Source organism: Suricata suricatta, chromosome 8 (genome assembly GCF_006229205.1).
Source record: "Suricata suricatta isolate VVHF042 chromosome 8, meerkat_22Aug2017_6uvM2_HiC, whole genome shotgun sequence".
Taxonomy (NCBI): Eukaryota; Metazoa; Chordata; class Mammalia; order Carnivora; family Herpestidae; genus Suricata; species Suricata suricatta.
The window spans coordinates 79,630,003-79,651,940 of NC_043707.1; the positions used below are offsets into that span (position 1 = coordinate 79,630,003).

The 21,938-nt window shown below is 37.4% G+C and overlaps 1 protein-coding gene and 1 long non-coding RNA gene across 3 annotated transcripts in view; one reads left to right on the forward strand and one right to left on the reverse strand.

Annotated features, from left to right (window-relative positions):
- Window positions 1–21,938, reverse strand: part of ST6GALNAC5 (ST6 N-acetylgalactosaminide alpha-2,6-sialyltransferase 5) — a 170,673-nt gene that overhangs the window by 138,393 nt on the left and 10,342 nt on the right. The gene's annotated exons all lie outside the window — the stretch shown is intronic.
- Window positions 20,883–21,938, forward strand: part of LOC115300100 — a 6,536-nt gene continuing 5,480 nt past the window's right edge. Inside the window, exon 1 of the long non-coding RNA XR_003912500.1 lies at window positions 20,883–21,056. This is a non-coding gene — a long non-coding RNA (uncharacterized LOC115300100). The remainder of the gene's footprint in view (window positions 21,057–21,938) is intronic.

Genomic DNA, 21,938 nt, shown 5'->3' on the forward strand with positions numbered 1-21,938 from the left:
ATCTCTTCATATACTGATATGATATTTGGGGCTATTATAACTAGTTTTGCTAAACATTCTTGTACATGTGGGTTTTTTATTTTTGGTTTTTATTTATTTCTGAGAGAAAGGGAGAGACAGGATGAGCAGGGGAGGGTCAGAGAGAGAGGGAGACACAGAATCTGAAGCAGGCTCCAGGCTATGAGCTGTCAACACAGAGCCCAATGCAGGGCTCGAACCCGCGAACCATGAGATCATGACCTGAGCTGAAGCCAGATGCTCAACCGACTGAGCCACCCAGGCGCCCCCTGTGGGTTTTTAAAATTTATTTGAGAGAGAGAGAGAGAGAGAGAGAGAGAGAGAGAGAGAGAGAGAGAGAGAGAGAGATTATGCATGCATGTGCAGGGGCAAGGGCAGAGAGAGAGACTCTTAACCAGTTTCCATGCTCAGCACAGAGCCTGATGTGGAGCTCGATCCCATGACCATGAGATCATGACCTGAGCCAGAATCAAGAGTCGGACACTCTACTGACTGAGCCATCTAGGCACACCAACCTTTCTGTACATGTGTTTTAATAAATGTATTGATGTATGTCACAGCATTCGATAACTGTACATTTAAATCCCTTCCCTTTGGTCTTCCCAACTGGGTCTCTAATATACTGTCTCACCGCCTTTTGAAAAGACCAGATTTCTTCAGAACCTCAAGGACATGTATGGTAGACTTTTGCTCTTTTTACCATCTGGCATTTATTCATCCTTCTAGGAAAATCACAACCCGTGTATTCAGGTAGAACTTATCCCCTAAGACAGACAATGATTATGTGACCTGGGTCTAAGCCAACAGAGCATTGTACTCCTGGTTTTACTTTTATAACAGGTTTACTGAGATAGAATTTATATTCCATACAATTCACCTATCTAAAGTGCACATTCAACGCTTTTTACTATATCCAAAGATATGCACAACCATTGCTACATCAACTTTAAAACATTTTCATCACCTCAGAAATAAAAAAAACAAACAAACCCATGTCCCTTAGCTGACACTCTCCTATCTACTAATCCCTTCCTCTCATGCCCAGCCTTAAGAGTGTAGTAATTTACTTTGTTTCTATGGATTTCCTATTCTGGACAATTCATTGAAACGGAATTCTATAATATGTGATCTTTTGTGATTGGCTTCTTTTAACTTAGCATAATGGTTTCACGGTTCATCCACACTGTAGCAAGGATCAGTACCTCATTCTTTCTATGGGTGAATAATATTCAATTGTATGGATATGCCACATGCTGTTTATCTATTCACCAGTTGACTGACATTTTATATTGTTTCCACCTTTTGGCTGTTATGAATAATATTGCTACAAACATTTGTGCACGAGTGTTTTTGTAGCTAGACATTATCTTTCACATTGGTATATACATAAGAGTGGAATTGTGGGGGCATATGGTAACTCTGTGTAGCCATTTGAGGAGCTGCCAGACTGTTTTCCAAAATGGTAGCACTGTTTTACATTCCTGCTAGCAGTGTGTGAGCGTTCAATTTCTTTACATTCTTGCTAATACTTATCTGCTTTTTGAATCCCAGTGAGTGTAAAATGGTACCTCATTGTGGCTTAGATTTGCATTTCGCTGATGACTAATGATGTTGGGAATCTTTTCATGTGCTTGTTGTCAATTTGTGTATCTTCTTTGGAGACATGTATCCTTTACCTATTTTTAATTGGGTTATTTTTCCTTTGTATTGAGATGTTAAGTGTTCTTTACATATTCTGAATAGAAGTCTCTTATCGGATACAGGAGTTGCAAATATTTTCCTTTTCATGGGATATCTTTTCACTTTCTTTACTGTATCCTCAGAAGCATACCAAAACATTGTTTTTTAGACAGAGAGGGAGACAGGTAGAGGGAGATAAAATCTTAAGTAAGCTCATGCCTGGTGCAGTGCCTGATGCAGAGCTCTATCTCACAATCATGAGATCATGAACTGAGCCAAAATCAAAAGTCAGATGCTTAAAGACTGAGACACCCAGACACCCCAGAAGCATACAAAATTGTAATTTAGATGAAGAACAATTTATGTATTCTTTTGTGCACATGCTTTTGGTGCCATGTCTAAAACTCCATTGCCCAATCCAAGGTTATACAGATTTACATCTAAGTTTTCTTTTAAGAGTTTTATAGACTTACAGACATTTTACATTTAGATCTTTGATCCATTTTGAGCTTATTTTCTTATGTGGTGTGAAATAAGGGTACAATTTCATTCTTTTAACACTTATATGTCCAATCATCCCAGCATTTTTTTGTTGAAAAGATTATTCTTTCATTATTAAGAGGTGTTGACATTCTTGGTAAAACCAATTGGTCATAGACATATGGCTTTACTTTTGGACCTTGAATTCTATTCCACAAATCTATTGGTCTATCCACCTGCCAATAACTTACTGTCTTGATTACTCTTTATGGTAAGTTTTGAAATAGGGACATTTTAAAATTTGAAAGCTTCTAACTTCTTTTTTCAAATTTGGTTTGGCTTGCTAGGTCCCTTGTGATCACATAAATTTTAGAATCATCTTGTCAATTTGTATAAAGAAGCCAGCTGGGATTCTAATAGGTACTGGGTTGAACTGGAAGATTAATCAATATCGTTAAGATGACAATCAGTATCCATAAACACAGGATGTTTTTCCATTTATTTAGATCATCTCTAATTTATTTCATTAATGTTTTATCATTCTCAAAATATAAGTTTTGCATTTTTTGTTATATTTATTCCTAAGTATTTTGGAATGTTTCCTTCATTTCATTTTTGTATTGTTCATTGCAAATGTATGGAAATATAATTGATTTTGTATATTGATCTTGTATCTTGCAACCTTGCTGAACTCACTTATTAGTTCTAACAGATTTTAGTGTACTCCTTAGGATTTTCCTTATAAAGATCAGGAGTTTTTTGTAAATTTATTTATTTATGTTTTTAACTTTTATTAGTATTTTTTTAAGAAACATAATCAAAATAAAGAGGGAACCAGTTAATTTCAGTGTACCATCTTCTAACAGTTTTTTGGAGAGGAGAGAATAACATCCTCTGACCCTGAGGGAAACTCTAAAGAATTCAAGAAAGAAATAATGTATTACTCTTTTCTCAACCGACTGTAAAATAGGCCTGGGAAAAAGTCAAGTGTGACATTTTGCAATTCAAAACAGGCTGCTCTACTTTAAATGGCCATCTAATAAATATATTGAAGAGAAATTAAGGTAAGAAAGCAAAATTCAAATTAATAAAGACACTCCAGAAAAAAGAAAAATAAGATTTTGTTACACCAGACAAAAGATCAGGAAAATGTTATCCAGCTCAGAAAACCAATGCAATGGAGTTTCTCTGCAAGTAGCAAATCCATAGCTAGAACAAAACATTTCTCATTCAGTGGGTCTTATATTCCCAAAGTGCCCTGTTCTCTTGTCTCTTGTTATTTCTCAGCAGTTTCTGAATGTAACATAATTTATCCTCATGTTTCCCAGATACGGTGTTTGATGACTTGTAATAAAAGCACTAAAATGATACTATAGTAGACTAGGAGAATATATATCACCACAGGCTGGTCTGAATTCTTCCACATAAAAACCTAGGTTTTAACTACATTCACAGTGGAGAACACTGACCTCCTGTGAAAGCAGGGAAACCTAGCCTGGACTGAGGCAGTCTTAGTGCTGTTGCCTCAAGGCAGGTGCTACGAAAGTGGGGTAGGGGGAGATGTATGAACAGCAGGAATAACCCCGCTCCTTTCGACCCTAACTAGGGAAGGTCTCAAAAGAATGACCAGTAGGCTGATAAACAGTATGGCCTTTTAGTCCATTGAGGACTAAGGAAGTAAGATATATCAAAAGAATACATAATTTTTTATGGCCTCAAAGTATTGTGTAGCCCTGTTGTCAATATGTATAAATATGCCAATGACTTATTTTCATCAGAAGAAAATGTTGAAATTAATGTACCACAAACACTTACTGCAACTATTACATTTCCATTTCCTCCACCTCTAAAGCCAAACATCTTCTCATTCAAGACTGTTGAGGAACTTTAGAAAATATTTATTTGAAAACTACATTGACATCTAATGAGGCTAATAATGTGCTGGCTGTAAACATCATCATGTTCTTTCCTAACACACTGATGTTCTGCACAAATATTAATCCATAAATCTGTTCACAATTCATTATCTGAATTAATTACATATTCAGATAATTCTCAACAAGCTAGTGTTATTAAACTATGGAATATTCATTAGCAATAGATGTTATCTAAATGTGATTTTTAGCATCACTGAGGAAATAATATATTTAAGAAAAATTATTCCTACTTACAAAGCATAAAAATAAAATATTTGAAATGATCATTTTAATCAGTTTGTTCAACTTTGAAATTAAACTGATTATTTTCTTGCTTTTATTTTGTTCAACGTTAGCATGTTCAACTGCTTTAACCAGGTATCAAAAGATTTTACTGAAATCCTAGAAAAAAAACCCCTCAAACATTTGGCTCCTCCTTATGGCAGATTTGATAAACATTTTCTTTTGCCAAAGAATATTTTAATTCTGGGTGAGCACCAAATATTTCTTTGAGTATTAAATCTTTCTACTATATTGTAAACTACACAACATTTAATAATTGATGTTAGGAATATAAGTTGATGAGTATTACTTATCGTGGTGGAAACCTCAAACTGTAATCATGTAACTTCATGCCTCAAATTTCAATATTTATCTCATGCCAACCCACTTTTATCACACATCTACCGCTTTCAAAGTACTTAGTATTTTATTTTATTATTTATTTTTAATTTTTTATGACTAAATTTTTTATAAAACTGATACAATGGCTATTGCAGTGAGAACATTTAAACTCTATCCTCTTAGCAACTTTGAAATATATAATATGGCATTGTTGACTATAAGCAAAGTATTGGTGCATCAGATCTTCAGAACCTATTATCATCTAACTGCAAGTTTGTACCCTTTAACCAACTTCTCCCCAATTTCCCCACTCCACCCCTCCCCCCACCAACCCCTGATAACCACCATTCTACTCTCTGGTTCTAAGAGTTTGGCTTTTTTTAGATTCTTCATATAAGTGCTGTCATACAGAACTTTCTCTTTCTGACATGTCTCACTTAGCATGTCCATCCGGGTCCATCCACGTTGTCATAAATGGCAGGATTTCCTTCTCTCATCACTGAGTAAGATTCTATTTTGTGTGCATGTTATATATATTCACAATTCATTACAAACACACACACACACATATGTAGACACACACCCACACATACCACACCTTCTTCATCCATTCATCCATTGACAGACACTTAGGTTGTTTCCATTATCTTGGTCATTGTGAATAATGTTGGATTGAATGTGCAAACACAGATATTTTCTGGTATCTTGTTGTCATTTCCTTTGTATACAGGGATTTATACATCCACATATAAATGAGATTGCTGGATCATGTGGCAAATCTATTTTTTTATTTTTTGAGTAATCTTTATACTGTTTTCCATAGTGGCTGAATTAATATACATTCCCATCAACAGTGCTCGAGGGTTCCTTTTTCTTCACATCTTTACCAACACTTGTTATTTCTTGTCTTTTTGATAGTAGCCATTACAACAGGTGTCAGGTGTTATCTCATTGTGGTTTTGATTAGAACGTCCCTGATGGTTAATGATGTTGAGCATCTCCTTATGTACCTGTTGGCCATTTGAATGTCTTCTTTGGAAAAGTGTCTATGTAGTTTCTCTGCCCATTGTTTAATTGGATTATTGTTTTTGTTTTTATTGAGTCATACAAATTGTTTATGTATTTTGGACAGTAATCTCTTATCAGATACATGTATTGAAGATATTCTCTCCATTCTGTAGGTTGCTTTTACATTTTTGTTGATTGTTCCTCTTGCTGCGCAGAAGAGTTTGATAAGTCCCCCTTGAGTTTTGTTTTTGTTGCATGCGCTTTTGGTACCATATTAAAAAATTCATTGCCAAGATGAATGCCAAGGATCTTTGTTACTATGTTTTCTTCTCTGAGGTTTATGGCACTTTTTAGGTCTTTAATTCATTCTGAGTTAATTTTTCTGAGTGGTGTAAGTTAGGAGTCCAATTTCATTTTTTTGCATGTGATTATGCAGTTTTCCCGACAACGCTTATTGAAGAGATTGTCCTTTCCCCATTGAATATTCCTGGCACTCCTGTCAAATATTAGTTTGTATATGTGAGGGGGGTATATCTGGGCTCTCTCCTCTGTTCCCTTGGTCTATGTATCTGTTTTTATGCCAGTCCCATGCTATTTTGATTACTATAGCTTTGTAATATAGTTTCAAATCAGGAAGCGTGGTGCCTTGAGTTTTGATCTTCTTTCTCATGTTTATTTTGGTTAGTCAGAGCCTTTCTAGTTTCAAACAAATTTAAAATTGTTTGTTCTATTTATGTGAAAAATACCACTGGAATTTTGATAGGGACTATACTGAATCTATAGATGGCTTTGTGTAGTATGGACGTTTTAACAATATGAAATCTGACCTATGAATGAAGAATATGTTTTTATTTATGTCTTCTTCAATTTCTTTCATTCAAGTCTTGTTAGTTTTCATTGTACAGACCTTTCACTTCTTTGGGTAAATTTATTCCTGAGTATTTTTGACACTGTTGTAAATGGGACTGTTTTCTTTGTTTCTTTTTCAGATGTTCTGTTGTCAGTGCATAAAAACATAACTGATTTCTGCATGTTGATTTTATATTACATAGCTTTACTTAATTTGTTAAGTTCTAACATCTTAAAGAGTTTGAATTAATTGGAAACATCACCATCTTCACTAGTGAAGTGGCATTGCTGAGAGGTAACACTGTGAAAGGTAAGAGGTTTTTTTCATGTTGAGTGTGGCCTCAATCACCAAGTGACAAATGACAATGGGGTGCCTATAAAGTCCACAGGGAAGGCTCATTGGGCACAGCCGGATACACTGTTTCCTTACTGAAATTTCCCCCCTGCCTCTTGTGTGCTCCAAACTTCAATGCCACATGATATCGTTAACTACACTTGGTTGAGTTTTGTCATAACTCTGCACATAAAACTCCTTAGCATCCTGAACACTGCTGCCACAGGGCCCATGGCCAGGCAGGGGGCATACACTCTGCTCCCTGAAATGGGCTGTTCAGGTTGACAGAAGGTCAGTTACCAAGAGACCTCATTCATGTAGCTCCAAAGTAGATTAAAAGCCAACTTCAGAGAGTTTTATGATGATTCAGTTTCTGTGTCAGCTTCCTGGAAGGTCAAGGGGGAAACTTTGGGGATTTGACAGATTGTACAAAGGCAAATGGTACAAAAAAGTATCGTTTCTGGTACAGACACTTTCCATGATAGCATTGTCTTGAAGCTATTTCAAAGGTAAAGAACAATTTTAAAGCCTACCACCCATAACTGATTTGAAATGTTTACATTTGTGTGCCACGGTCCCATTATATATGAATCTAACTAGCACCTTCCATTAATGGCTAATACTTTCTGAGCACTTCTTATGTTCTGGGTATTGTACTAAAGGAGTAACATTTACTATCTTATAAATTCTTCCAGTAATTCATGAGGTAGATACTGTTACTCCTTCCATATTTTAGAGGCAATTGAGGCTCAAAAGACAATTAAGAAATTGCCCCAAATCACAAGCAATGACTGGCAGATCTGGGATTAAAATCTGGTCTGTCTCCAATGATGATACCCTTAAGCACTACACTACAATTTTCCATTTCTGATACTTCTGCCTTCCTTAACTCATCTCTTTTCTCCTTTTGCCACTTTGTCTCAGTGTGCCATCACATGATGTCATCTTTCTCTAGTATGAGGGATAGAATCCATCCACCTACCCACCCGTGTGTCCATCCCTCCCTTCCTCTTTTTCTTCTTCTTTGCTTCTTTATCCACCAACTTCTATTAAACAAACACTCTATGCCAGGCTATCTTCTGAATGCTGGGTCTTCAAAGCTGTAGGTCCTGCAGGTTTTCATGGTTATTCCCCATGCTTGCCAAGATACAGATGTAAATTAAACAGGGAATACATAAATGATATTTAGAACAAATCTTGCTCTCTAGTAACCCATGTGCTTGGGACTGCAGCAATGAATCTGGACAAACTAGCCACTGATAATTGCTGGTGAAGGTTAAAAATAAAATTCTGGTAGAGGACAGGTATGTTGATCCATTTTGAGGAAAGCTGACTTAGCAACTAGAGACCCCATTACTCCACTGTGTACTTAATCCTCCTCCTCCTCTGCACAACTGGACAGACTGAGGTGCAAACACTTAAAATGAGAGCCTTAAATATGTGTGTTGGGGTTACCATGTGTATTTGAAGAGCCAAAGGAAAGCCATGACAGACTTCAAATAAGCCTCTAAAACTAGAAGGCCTAAGTTTCTGTTTCCTCAGATATGATCAGCAACAACAAGCCGAAAAACAACCCCCTTATGGCTCAAGCAGAGAGCAGATACCACCTCTCCACCCCTGGCTCAAACAGATACCACCCCTTCACCCCTAGCTCCAGCCTATCAGAGAACGCCAGGAAAGTACCTGACATTCCCACCGTTTTAGTAAGCCCACTTAGTTTTAAATTAGCCAACCACCCTGCACCGTGCCGACCTCTGCGGATATGCCGCCCAATCATTTTGTAATCCCTGCCCCTCACTCCACCCTTCACCCCATCCCTGCTCCAACTGTAGTAAAATTCCTGCTTGACTGATGATCGGGGCTCTCAGCATGGATCCGCTGCACTGGTGAGGTCTGAGAGACCAAGCTTAAGCCCGAATAAACACCTTTTGCTTTTTGTAAGCGTGATTCAGACTCCCTGGTGGTCTTGGTCTTTGGGGAAACCGCAATCTGGGCATAACATTATATGTCAGTTCATTTGTTTGCTGCCTGAAGGACTCCAGGTATAGGAAAGCTGATTTTTTTCTTTTTTCATAAATGTCCTCTGTATCAGTTAAAAGTGACCTTTCTACTTTAAAAAAAAATGTAATTGCGTGGTGTTTCTTACGGGTCTTCTGTTCTTCCACCTCAGACATTCATTGTTTTATTTAAGAATGAGATTAATTTGGAAGGAATATTTAAAATACATACAGAGGTTTCTAGAGTTGAATGGAAGATTTGAGTACTTTTTCCTCTATTCATAAAGATCTGTATCAGATCTTTTCACATTTCACATTTCACATTTGTCTTCACTGCTTATAAGTAATGGTGACTGCCTTTCAGGGTAAATAAAAAATCACTGTGAATAAAGAAAACAAAAATCCTAAGCATGGCTCTCTATTTAAGATCCACCTTATGGTTTTGCTGCTTCATGTAAAATGCAATGTTTTGAAACAACAGCAAGAAACAAAAAAGCTCTAAATAACAATAGCAGCAATAAACGAGACACAGTCTTTTTCTTGGTCCATAGTAACACTCTCCCGGGAGTACTTTCATTCGAGACTGTCATGTACGAGTTGTGAAATCAAGCTTCCTACAAGTGTGAGCGTTGAGGGACCCGAGAAATTTTACAACCTTTTAACTATTTACTCAATAGTGTACGAAGCAGACCTATGCTTGATCTGTATAAACCAAAGTCCCACTGCACGGGTACTTCCACAAGACCTTTGGAAATAATAGACCATGATTCTTTCCTATGACCATTGATAATCATTGTCCATGTCAGTCTTAAGCATGTAAGTAAGAGCTAGTCAATTCTTCCATTACTGATGGAATGGAATTGAGAGTCCACAAATAAACCCTTACATTTGTGATCAAATTATTTTCAACAAAGGTGTTAAACCAACTGGATGGGGAGAAGAATAATCTTTTCAACAAATGGTATTGGGCTAACTGGAGACCTGCATGCAGAGATAAAGATGGACCCCTATGTCACATCACATGCACGACTAATTCAAATTAGATTGCATACCTAATTTTAAGAGCTAACACTATAAAACTCTTAAAAGAAAACATAGGAGCACCTCTTCACCATCTTCAATTAGGCTATGGGGTTACTTAATTATGGCACCAAATCACAAATGGTGAAAGAAAACAGTTACCATCATCAAAATTAAAACCTATGTCTCATTAGGTTAATGTAAATAAATGTAAATAAGGGGTGCCTGGGTGGCTCAGTCGGTTAAGCCTCTGACTTCAGCTCAGGTCAGATCTCACGTTCATGGGTTCGAGCCCCGCGTCAGGCTCTGTGCTGACAGCTAGCTCAGAGCCTGGAGCCTGTTTCCGGTTCTGTGTCTCCTTCTCTCTGCCTCTCCCCATCTCATGCTTTGTCTCTCTCTGTATCAAAAATAAATAAAACATTAAAAAAATTATTAAAAAATGTAAATAAAAACCCATGATTAGCATAATTAGAATTAAAAAAGACGGACAATAACAGGAGTTGGTAAGGATGTAGATACATCTGAACCCTCATTCATTGCTGGTGAGATTGTAAAACAGTGTAGCCTCTTTGGAAAACTGGAAGTTCCTCAAAAGGTTAAACCCTGGGTTACCATAAGGTCCACCAATTCCACTCCTACGGCAGATTCCCAGGAAAAATGAAAACGTGTTCACACAAAAACTTGTACTTGAATATTCATTATTCTTTATTTTTAATAGCCAAAAAGTGGAAAAACCCAATGTCAAGCTGATGAATGGGTAAATAAAATGTGGTATACCCATGTAAGGGAATATTATTCAACAATAAAGAAGGAAAAAGTTCTAATACATGAATGAACATTTAAGAATGTGCTTAGTGATGGGGCCCCTGGGTGGCTCAGTCAGTTAAGCATCCGACTCTTGGTTTCGGTTCAGGGCATGATCTCATGGTTTGTGGGTTCATATCCCACATCGGGCTGTGTGTTGGCAGTGCACAGCCTGCTTGGGATTCTCTCCTCCTCCCTTCCTCTCTGTGCCCCTCCCCTACTTGTGGTGTCTATCTCAAATAATAAATAAATAAACTTTTAAAAATCTTGAAAAAAATTGTGCTATGTGAAAGAAGCCAGTCACAAAGGGTCAGATATTGAAAGATTTAATTTATATGAAATGTCCACAATAGGTAATCCATGGAGTAGGAATCCCCAGCCAGGGACTAGGGGCAGAGGGGAATGAAGAGTAACTGCTAATGAGTGTAAATTTTTTTAAGGAGTGATGAAATGTTCTAAAATTAGATTGCAGTGATGATGGCACAACTCCCAACATGCTAAAAACCAACAAATAAATTATATACTTTAAAGGGTGAATTATATATGAATAAAACTATTACTAAAAATTTAATCAGATCGCAAAACATTTATTGAACATCTGCTTGTCTGCTTTTTAAAAACACACCAGGAGCTCCAAGTTAGGAGTTCTGGTACCTCCCCCAATGTGCCTAGCTGAGAATCCAGAAGTAAAAATTTTGTCACACAAGAATTTTTTGACAGCCAAACTGAAAGCATTTGAGAATGAAGGCTAGGCAAGAAATTAGAAACTCCATCCACCAATCTATTTCTACTGAAAAAGTGATTTATGTGTACATTCCAGCCAGACGAGATAAAGAAAAATGAACACAATGATTTTTCTTTGTTCCATTTAAGATTTTCATACTAGGGGCACCTGAGTGGCTCATTCGGTTAAGTGACCAACTTCTCCTCAGGTCATGATCTCACCGTTTGTGAGTCCGAGCCCTTTGTTGGGCTCTGTGCTGACAGCTCAGAGCCGGGAGCCTGCTTCTGATCTCCCTCTCTCCCGGTCGCTCCCCTCTTGTGCTCTGTTCTCTTTCTCTCAAAAATTAATGTTAAAAAATTTTTTTAAAAAAGATTTCACTTCATTCACAGAACCAGATCTTTTTTTTTTTAAGTCTATGCTTTACATGAAATCTCTTGCCATGCTTGATGATCATTTAAATCAATTACTGATACTCTTCTGTTCCAACACAGAACATAAAAATATGGGTGGGACATGGTGCTAAAAGAATTACTAAACAAAAATATTTTTGCCTTCCCCTAATAGAAGTCTGCATAGTGGAGAGTTTTATTGTTTAAAATACACATGATGAATTGTTATATTTTTAAAACTTACATTGGATGGCATGAGAATTGAGATTTTACTTTGGAAAGACTTTGTATTACTTGCTGCCAACCTCTCTATATAATCCTCCACTTTCCCACTTGTGAATATCTTTTAATTACGCTTAAGTTGATACATATGGTATAATGTCATCTATGTAAAAATAGCATATTAAGGGGCGCCTGGGTGGCTCAGTTGCTTAAGCATCTGACTTCAGCTCAGGTCATGGTCTCAGGGTTCATGGGTTCGAGCTCCATGTCAGGCTCTGTGCTGGCAGCTTGGAGTCTGGAGCCTGCTTTGGATTCTGTGTCTTCCTCTCTCTCTGTCCCTCCCCAACTCATGCTCTGTCTCTGTCTCTCAAAACTAAATAAATGTTGGGGCGCCTGGGAGGCTCAGTAGGTTAAGTCTCCAACTTCGGCTCAGGTCATGATCTCACGTTTATGGGTTCGGGGCCCCCGTCGGGCTCTGTGTCGAGAGCTCAGAGCCCAGAGCCTGCTTCCAATTCTGTATCTCCCTCTCTCTCTGCCCCTCTCCGCTCATGTTCTGTCTCTCTCTGTCTCAAAAATAAATAAAACATTAAAAAAATTTTTTAAATGTTAAAAAATTTTTTTAAAGCATATAAAAATTTTTAGAATTTAGCATTATCTCTAGTTTACAAAATTTCTAGAGATTTAAATTTTATTCTTTTGCTTTTCTAAATTAACCATCACTAACTAATATTGATTAAAAATAATATTTTAAAAACTTTTTAAAATGTTTATTTTTAAGAGAGAGAGAGACAGAGCTTAAGTGAAGGAGGGCCACAGAGAGAAGGAGACACAAAATCGGAAGCAACAATCTTCCTCCACTATTCATAAAATTCATGCAGATTTGTAGTTTACATTCAGTCTATTGGCATGTCATGCAGATGGTGAGGCTTAAAGTGGTGGTTCTTAGTTGGCAGGGCCCCCCGGAGTCTGCCAGAAGCCAATGTAAGCTATCTTGGAGGAATACATTCTCAACACAGGGTCACTAAGGATTCCCACAGACATGGTCCAGATAAACATGGAGTCCTGATAAACATACATACACACACAAACACAAACAAAATATATAAATAAATAAATTCCTTTGAATAAAATTAGAACAAAAAGATGCTCAGACCTCCAGTGATATGCAATATTAGAGTTATCAGATACTGAAATAAGATGTATGTAAAAGAAAATACACTATGAAAAAAGACCAGGATGATTTTGGGGGGTAAGATCTAGAACTGATTTGCGAAAAATCTTTGTAGATGTGTGAAATAACAAATTAGACACAGAAGAATACAGAATTAGCAAATGGAAACATCAGAGGAAATTATCCAGAATGTACCACAGTGAAACAAGTAAAATATAATGAAGAGATAAAATAAAGAACAGGCAATATATTTGAAGAGATAATTTAATTTAAAGATTGCCTAAAATGTAGACAATTAGCCTGATGGCAAGAGCTTGGTATCCACATTGAGAGGTAAAGAAACCACAGAAATTAGGTCTTCAAAATATTGCAAGAGGAAATAATTGATGATCTGGAATTGTATTCTTTCAAGAATGTGACAATATAAAACTATTTTCAGATTAACTAAAACTGCATTTACCACCAAAAGATCTTCATCAGCCAAACTTCTAAAAAATTTATTGCAGGAAGAAGGATAATGGAAATCTAGTAGCAAGGAGAAATGATGCAGAGAAATTGGTAATATGCAGATAAATGGACTATCTGAAACAAAAACAGCAATAATGCTAATATCCAATTTGTTAGGCTTGAAAAAGAAAACTCAACTACTTCAATAAAATAGTATGTACAATTAGTGTTCAAGTTAACCAGGGTTCAGGTATTCTAAAGTCTTTGAATTGTCTGTAAAGGGGATGAAGATAGTAATTAACTTAAGACTTTGGTAAGCATGCATATTAAAATTTCAAGCATGACATTAAGAAAATAAATATCAAGAGTATAATTTCCAAATCAGTATAGGTTAGAAAACAGAAGAAGGGGATGAGGTGGGGACAAGGACAACCCTCCTCCCATCTCCCAGCTCCACCGATCCAAAGGGGAAAAAAGAAAGGGAAGGAAAAAAGCATAGAAAAAGAGACAAATACAAAGACAATATTTGAGATGAAAACAAAACAAAACAAAATCCTCCCACATATCAGTAACATATAGCAAAAATCACAGTAAATGTAAATGAACTAAACTTAACTCTTAATAGACAGTGATTTTAAGTTTAGGTTAAAAAATAAATTCCACTTATATGCTATTCATATAGGACATAAATAGCATTACAGTTAGTATCAGATGAATGGGACCTCTGATCTGGTCCCTGTGCTTTAGAGATTTGCCACTCAGAAAGTGGTTCCTGGACAATTAGCAGAAGCATCATGGGGTGCTGGTTAGAAATATAGGCTCTCAGGTCCCAAGTCAGACCTAAAGATTCAGAACCTGCATTGTAATAAGACCTTCAGATGAGTCATATGCACATTAACGTTTGAGACGCACTGTTTAAAGGACACAGCTTATCACAAACTGTGCACAAATTCTAAAAAGGGTCACATGGCACCTCTGTCATAGCGTTATTCATAATCATAAACATCCACTCTGTATCTAACCAGTCAGACCCCAGAAAACATGCTTCTCTACATTTCTTGCCTTGTCTTTGAAACAAAAGGCCACTGTTTTCAAATGTCATTAAGATTTGTGGGTTATAAGATGCACTGCTTCAGTTTGTATATGGGGGAAAGAGAGTAGAATAAGACTTTGAGATAGTGATAAAATAGAACATATGAAAATAAACTTCATAGGGAGGGTACAATCTGAAAAAATAATCAGAAAATCTTCAAGGAAGTAGTCTGCTTACATTCTGAAAAATTGGAGATAGTGCAGGTGAGTAGACTTATTTTTCATTTTACAGAGAGAGAGAGAGAGAGAGAGAGAGAGAGAGCGAGAGCACACAAGCAGGGAAGGGGCAGAGACAGAGGGAGAAAGTGAGAGAATCTCAAGTAGGCTCCCAGCTCCCTGGACAGAATAGAGCCTGGGGGCTCAATCTTACAACTGTGAGATCATGACCTGAGCGAAAATCAAGAGTCAGATGCCTCACTGGCGGAGTTACCCAAGGATCCCAAGTGGATAGATTTCTATCAAGCATCACCTGCATAAAATTCTCCAGCATATTACATACATTTTATTTAATGAAGCTTTAATTTTGATCAAACAATGACATGATCAAGAGAATGATTCTGATCAAATCCCTAACTACAATAGGTCAGATAAACCTCTGAACTTGAAAAATCTTTCCTAAATGCAGACATAATTACTGACTAATGCAATTAGGAGGTCTGTGGGCCACCGTTTGTACTCTTGCCTCAGGCTCTGCAAGTATTATGGGCAGGTCTAGGCATACATAAAATGTTAAATACACAAAAAGACTGAAAAATTTAGGATGGGAAAAAGATATAAAAACAAATGCTAGGCAAAGGGAATCATACTATTTCAATATCAGCAAATGGAAACAAAACAGTCTTAAAAATCACATGCACTAAAAAAAAAAAAAAAAACAACCCACATAGGGGACCTCACATTTAGGTTTAAAAAACCAGAAAATGTAATGCAAAAGTTGACAGAGGTAAACCAAAATTGTATCCTTATTTACACCAAAGTATTAGGAATATTGAAACATTCCCCCTTTCCTCCAATTTTTCAAAATGTCTACATTATTTTTAGACAAAGAAATATAACCAATGAGATTAATTGCTCACTCTTCCTTTCTTCTTTCCTTCCTTCCTTCTTTTCCTCCTTCCTTCCTTCCCTCCTTCCTTCCTTTCCTTCCTTCTTTCTTGCAAGGGGGTGGGAACAGCTAGAAGTAAGTGGTCTGCACAAATGTGCCGTGATGGGAGCTAGAGACACAGATGTTTCCATGGGGATGGAAATAAACAGAAAAAGGAAGAAAGTACTTCAAAAAAATGAATGAGAATGCCAATGTTCATTGCAGCCTTATTCCTGATGGTCAATAGGTGAAAATAACCCAAGTGTCCATTAAAAGATAAATGGATAAACATATTGTAGTATAATCATATAACAAAATATTTTTCAGCCATAAAAAGGAACAAAGTTCTATTTTGTTTGTTTCGAGTTTCTATTTAAATTCTAGTTAAACATATAGTGTAATATTGGTTTCAGGAATAGAATTTAATGATTCATCACTTATATATAATACCCAGTGCTCATCACAAGGGCTTCCTTAATACCTATCACTCATTTAGCTCATCCTCCTGCCCACCTCCCCTCCAGCAACCCTCTATAGTTAATAGTCTAGTGGTGCTTGGGTGGCTCAGTCAGTTAAGTGTCTGACTTTTGGCTAAGGTCATAATCTCATGGTTTGAGAGTTTAAGTCCCATGTCAGACTCTGTTCTGTCAGCTCAGAGTCTAGAGCCTGCTTCAGATTCTGTCTCTGTCTCTGTCTCTCTCTCTCTCTCTCTCTCTCTCTCTCTCCTGCCTCTCCCCCACTCACACTCTCTCTCTCTCTCAAAAATAAATCAACATTAAAAAAATTATTTTTAATTTCATAGTTAATAGTCTATTATGGTTTGCCTCCCTCTCTCCTTTCTTTCTTCCTTTCCTTATGTTCATCTGTTTTGTTTCTTAAATTCCACACGAGTGAAATCATATAGTGTTTGTTTTTCTCAGACTTATTTCGGTTAGCATAATATACTCTAGCTCCATCCACATCATTGCAAATGGCAATATTTCATCCTTTTTGATGGCCACACCAACACACACGCACCACATCTTCTTTATCCAATCATCAGTCAATGAACATTTGGGATGATTCCATTTGGCTAGGTTTTTGTGAGGTTTTTTGAAGATTTTTAAGTAAGCTTTATACCCAACATGGAGTTCAAACTTAGAACCCTGAGCTCAAGAGTTGCATACTTTATCGACTGAGCCAACCAGGCACCCCTATAATTAGGCTAATGTTGTTGCTGCTGCGATAAATATCAGGGTGCATGTGCTCCCTTTGAATCAGTATTTTTGTATCCCTCGGTAAATACCCAGTAGTGCAATTGCTGGGGCATAGGGTAGTTGTTACTTTTAACTTTTTGAGGAATCTCCATGCCGTTTTCCAGAGTGGCTGCACCAGTTTGCATTCCCACCAGCAGTGCAAGTGGTTCCCCTTCGTCCTCATCCTCATCAACATCTGTTGTTTCCTGTGTTGCTAATTCTACCCATTCTGACAGGTGTGAGGTAGTATCTCATAGTAGTTTTGATTTGTATTAAAAGGATCAAAGTTCTGATGCATGCTACAACATGGGTGAACTTTGAAAACATTATTCTAGATGAAATAAGCCTGACATAAAATGGCAAATATTGAATTATTCCACTTACATGAAATATCTAGAATTTGCCTAAATTCTTAATAATAGAAAATAGAATGAATATTACCAGGGTCTGGAAGGAGGAAAAATGAAGAGCTATTGCTTAACGGTTACTGAATCTGTTTGAGGTGATGAAAAATTTTGGAAATAGGTAATGTTGATGGCAGACTACACTGTGAACGTAGTTAATGCCACTGAATTGTATACTTATAAATGGTTAAAATGTCAAATTTTAGGATATATATATATGTCACCACAGTAAAAATGTTCTTAAAAATGGATGGGAAGGATTCAGTGCCTTAATCTAGAGGAGAGAGGAGACAACTCAGGCAGAAAAACCAAGGACTGGTTTGATAAAGGGCTTGTTGGCAAAAATCTCATGTTCTCAGACTTGAGAAACCACCAACCAAGATGTGTAAAATATATCTCCTGCCAGTTGGCCGTCAAAGTCGAGGCAGGCCCTGATGTCTCCAATGACAGAATTATTCCACCTGTGGACTTGAAGAATAACAGGAGAGCTGAAGTTATGTCAAAGTCAAGAAATAACAGCTAGCACATACTTGAAAAATGTAAGAAATAAAGAGTAGCTCAGAGACATCTTTGAGTAAAAAAAACAGTCAAGAAAAACAGTCACCAAATTCGGCAAGTTGGCCATGGACTGTGCCACTGAAATAGCTATTGATGGGTTGGAGGGAACTTAGAGGAAAGTGACCAGAAGGATTAAAAATAAGATAAAGGAATGAAAATGGTTTTATAAAACTAGAGGATGAAAAACACAGAAAAACTTGCTCATTAAGAAAAGGTGATAATTATAATGATTTGCTCTGTAAAGTTTCTTTTTAGGAAAGATAGTTATGCCAAAGTAAACCTGCACTGTATATGGACAAGGAATTAGGTCTGTACTACAAGTGGACAGAGAATTAAATTACTGAAGCCCAGAAAGTAAAGGCAAACAGGAGACCTATCTGGATAGGAATCACCCAGTCAGCATGAAGATAGCCATCATCTCTGACCGTGTCCTGGAAGCCGATATGAGTTTCCCACAGGCTATGCCCCCAAAAGAGCTGTTGACAGGATAGAGGGAATTTAGAGAAAAGTGACCGGAAGGAAGGATTAAGGGACTACCGGGAAAGATTCAGAAAACTTAAAAACTTATGGAACACATTCTGTAGCTGAGCAAACAGGTGGGAGATGAAAGGTAGGGAAGGAGGCGTCCTCACACTTTAAAAGCAAGAGGGAAGGAATGGAGATGTTAAGCTAGAAGAGGAATGTGTATACTTTCAAGATTAATAAGTGGAAAATTTAGCACGATTATCAAGATGTGTTTCCTGACTATTCTAACTCTAATTGGAATATCTTTTGGTTTTAAGCTACTAAACAAGGTAAGCACCTAACAGTATACATAGTTGATGCCCTCCTGTATATCACTGATAACATCATACTGATAAAACACACACATGTAGACCCCACATACTCAACAGGAAAAGATTTTAAAAACGGGAAAGAATTATATTAAAATGTCATATATACACACATCTGGTATCATCTGATATGTATTAAAAATCTATAAGGAAATATATTAAATTATTAACAATAGTTATATTTTGGTGGCAGATTTATAAAAATTGTTATTTTCTTTTTACTTTTTGCCACTTTGAGAAGCCAATGAATATAAATACATTTACAGCTGTGTAGGGGGTAAGTTTGTTTTTCAGAAGCAGCACTCTCTGGCTTTCTTCTTCCTTTTCTTCTCCAACAAGCTACAGGGGCGATGAGGCTGAGGAAGCCTTTCCCAGATCAAAGGCATTCCCTGCTCACATATGGTCTATTCTGTATGAACTGCTACTGAGTTTTGGTGTCCATGGATGGAATACCCTGACGGTACATGAAGTAAGGTCTGGCCCCTTTCCATCCTTCAAATCTTCTCAAGGGTGAGACACCATCAGGATGCTCTGTGGGCCCACTAAGAAGGGTCCTTCACTTGGCAGACCAGCTAATACTGAGATTCATAATTCCCATGAGGACATGAGCTTGCTCATCTTAGAGGGGTCCTATGGTGCTCATTCCAGAAAAAAACCTGGTTGCTACTCTCCCCAACTCTTGTGAGTTCCTGGTCACAGGAACTTATTCTTGACAAACTGAATCATCCTTTGCCCACTGATGTTCTGTTCTGTTATCAAACAGCACATCAAATCACTTTCATATGTAATGATGTCAAGTAACTGTGATCTCATCATAGATAGTACATAGCCCATGACAAGTCACCCTTACTGGAACCCGGTCAGCATTTCACTTCTGTATAGCCAGAGAGAGGGTCCCTCTGCTAACAGTGAAGAGGCAACTGGCATTATTTCTCACTCTGGTCCTTATTCTCAGTCCTGGGTCCAGTTATTGAATCTTAACACTTCACTACTGCAGGCTCATTCCGTTAGGATACCCTGTTCTTTACAGGCAGTTCTCGCTTGACTTTTATTTCTGAACTTTTGAGTTAAAAACTCATCACCTTTCAAACTGGGCCCAAACCACACAGGGTTGTTAATAAAAATAATGGGCATAATTCTTCAAGGGATTACTGATGACTTGAACATCAAAGCAAAGCTTCAATCAGTCTGGCTGGGCATTGATAGTGAATACACACAAATTCCTACAATCCTCTTTCTCTTTTCCTTGTTCAGGAAGAATGTCATCACTTCCTACACTTTGTTCAAAACTTAAACCAGTGAAGTAAAAATGAAATGAAACGGCTTTATAATTTACAATATACAGTGGAAACACTATGGATAATTGATACGTAATGAGACAGAACTTTGAAATCCCTCACAGCAGCCTGGTAGGTGAGACATTGCCAAGTCACCCCATATGTGGGGCCCATAAAAAGTGTTCTTTCGGACATACGTAGATATATGTAGATAGATAGATAGATAGATAGATAGATAGATAGATAGATAGATAGATAGATAGATAAGATATTTGCTCCCAACCAAGGCTTTTTGAATGAATTAGGAACCAGATTCTCTCTTGACAAATTTTATATTAATTTATAGCCAATTTCTTTCTGACACAAATGACATGTACATTTGAGTTTTCTTAGAAGTTGTTAACAAGCTTAAGTGATTTAGAAGAATGACAATGGCTCTCTCTGTAACTCTGTGGGAAAAAGAAGGAAAAAATCACTCTTTACCCCATACTTCCAACAGATCCGTACCTGGTTAGGTTCATCATGCAACAACTTGACAAAGTTATTCTAGACTCAAGTCTCCCCCAGTAGAACTGTTACACAACAGTGTCTTGCTACACATTTATTCTGCACCCCACAGGCTGTACTGCAGGTAGAAGCTTTACTTCCTGTTGTGGTCAGTGTGCATTATGAATCAACACAAACAGCTTGCTTTATCCTTAACCAAACACCATTGGTCAGTGTCTGGTAGTTAGATGCACAGCAAGGTTCAAAATTAAACCAAGTTGGCGTGCCTTCTGGGATCGTCCCCAACTCTCTTTGCTAACTACTGAGAGGGAAGCTGCTGTCCACAAGCCGCATCCAGACTGTCTGCACTGACATGCTGAGGTGGGCAACCACACAAACTTAAGGTGAGCAGAAACTTAGGGTCTTTTTACCCTCTGGCCTTCAGCATCATTCACTCAGATCACAGCAACGGTCTGTTAATGGGCCCTCTTCCTCTCACTCAGAGCTGCTCTGACCTGTGCCACACAAAGCCACGGTAATCCATTGGAAGACACATCTGAGTAGAGTCACTCCTCCAATTTAACCCTAAAAGGCTTCCTCACCATTTTTAGGATAAAATCTAACCTCTGTCACATGCAAACACTGATCCAAACCTGCACAGTAATTTCACGTCTGTTTATCTGCCTTTCTCAATAGCTCTAAGTTTTATGAAGTCAGGGATCACACCAATTTGTTGTTGCGTCCTGGGTCTCTTACACAAAACCAAGTACATGGTAAGAACACAATGTTATTTGATAAATAAGATAATGAATTTAGTTTAACTCGTCCTCTTTCACAGACTAACTCAGGCTTAGAAGTTACATGACTTTCCAAAAAGCTTGTAACAAGTAAAAAACTTGGGTATGGACCCATGATACCATAACGTCAACGACCTCAAACATGGGCATTCCTACATCTCAACACCTGGTCTACCACTCTGAGGGGTCAGTAGATGCTGCTCTGTATTTAAAGAGGAAACAAAAATTAAAGATATGTATGCCACATATGTGAAGCCCTTTTCCCCCCTACTTATCACTTCTGTCCATCTATTAGCCACTCTTGTTCAAGTCTCTTTTTATTATATACATCCTGTTACAACAGGACACTGCTCATCAACTTTTGACAAAAATTTATTTAGTTTTGACATGTATGAGACATAATTTTACGTTCTGGACATACAAGAATGAGTTAAGTTATGTTCCTTGGCTTCAGGAAGGTACAATGTAGGGGCGCCTGGGTGGCTCAGT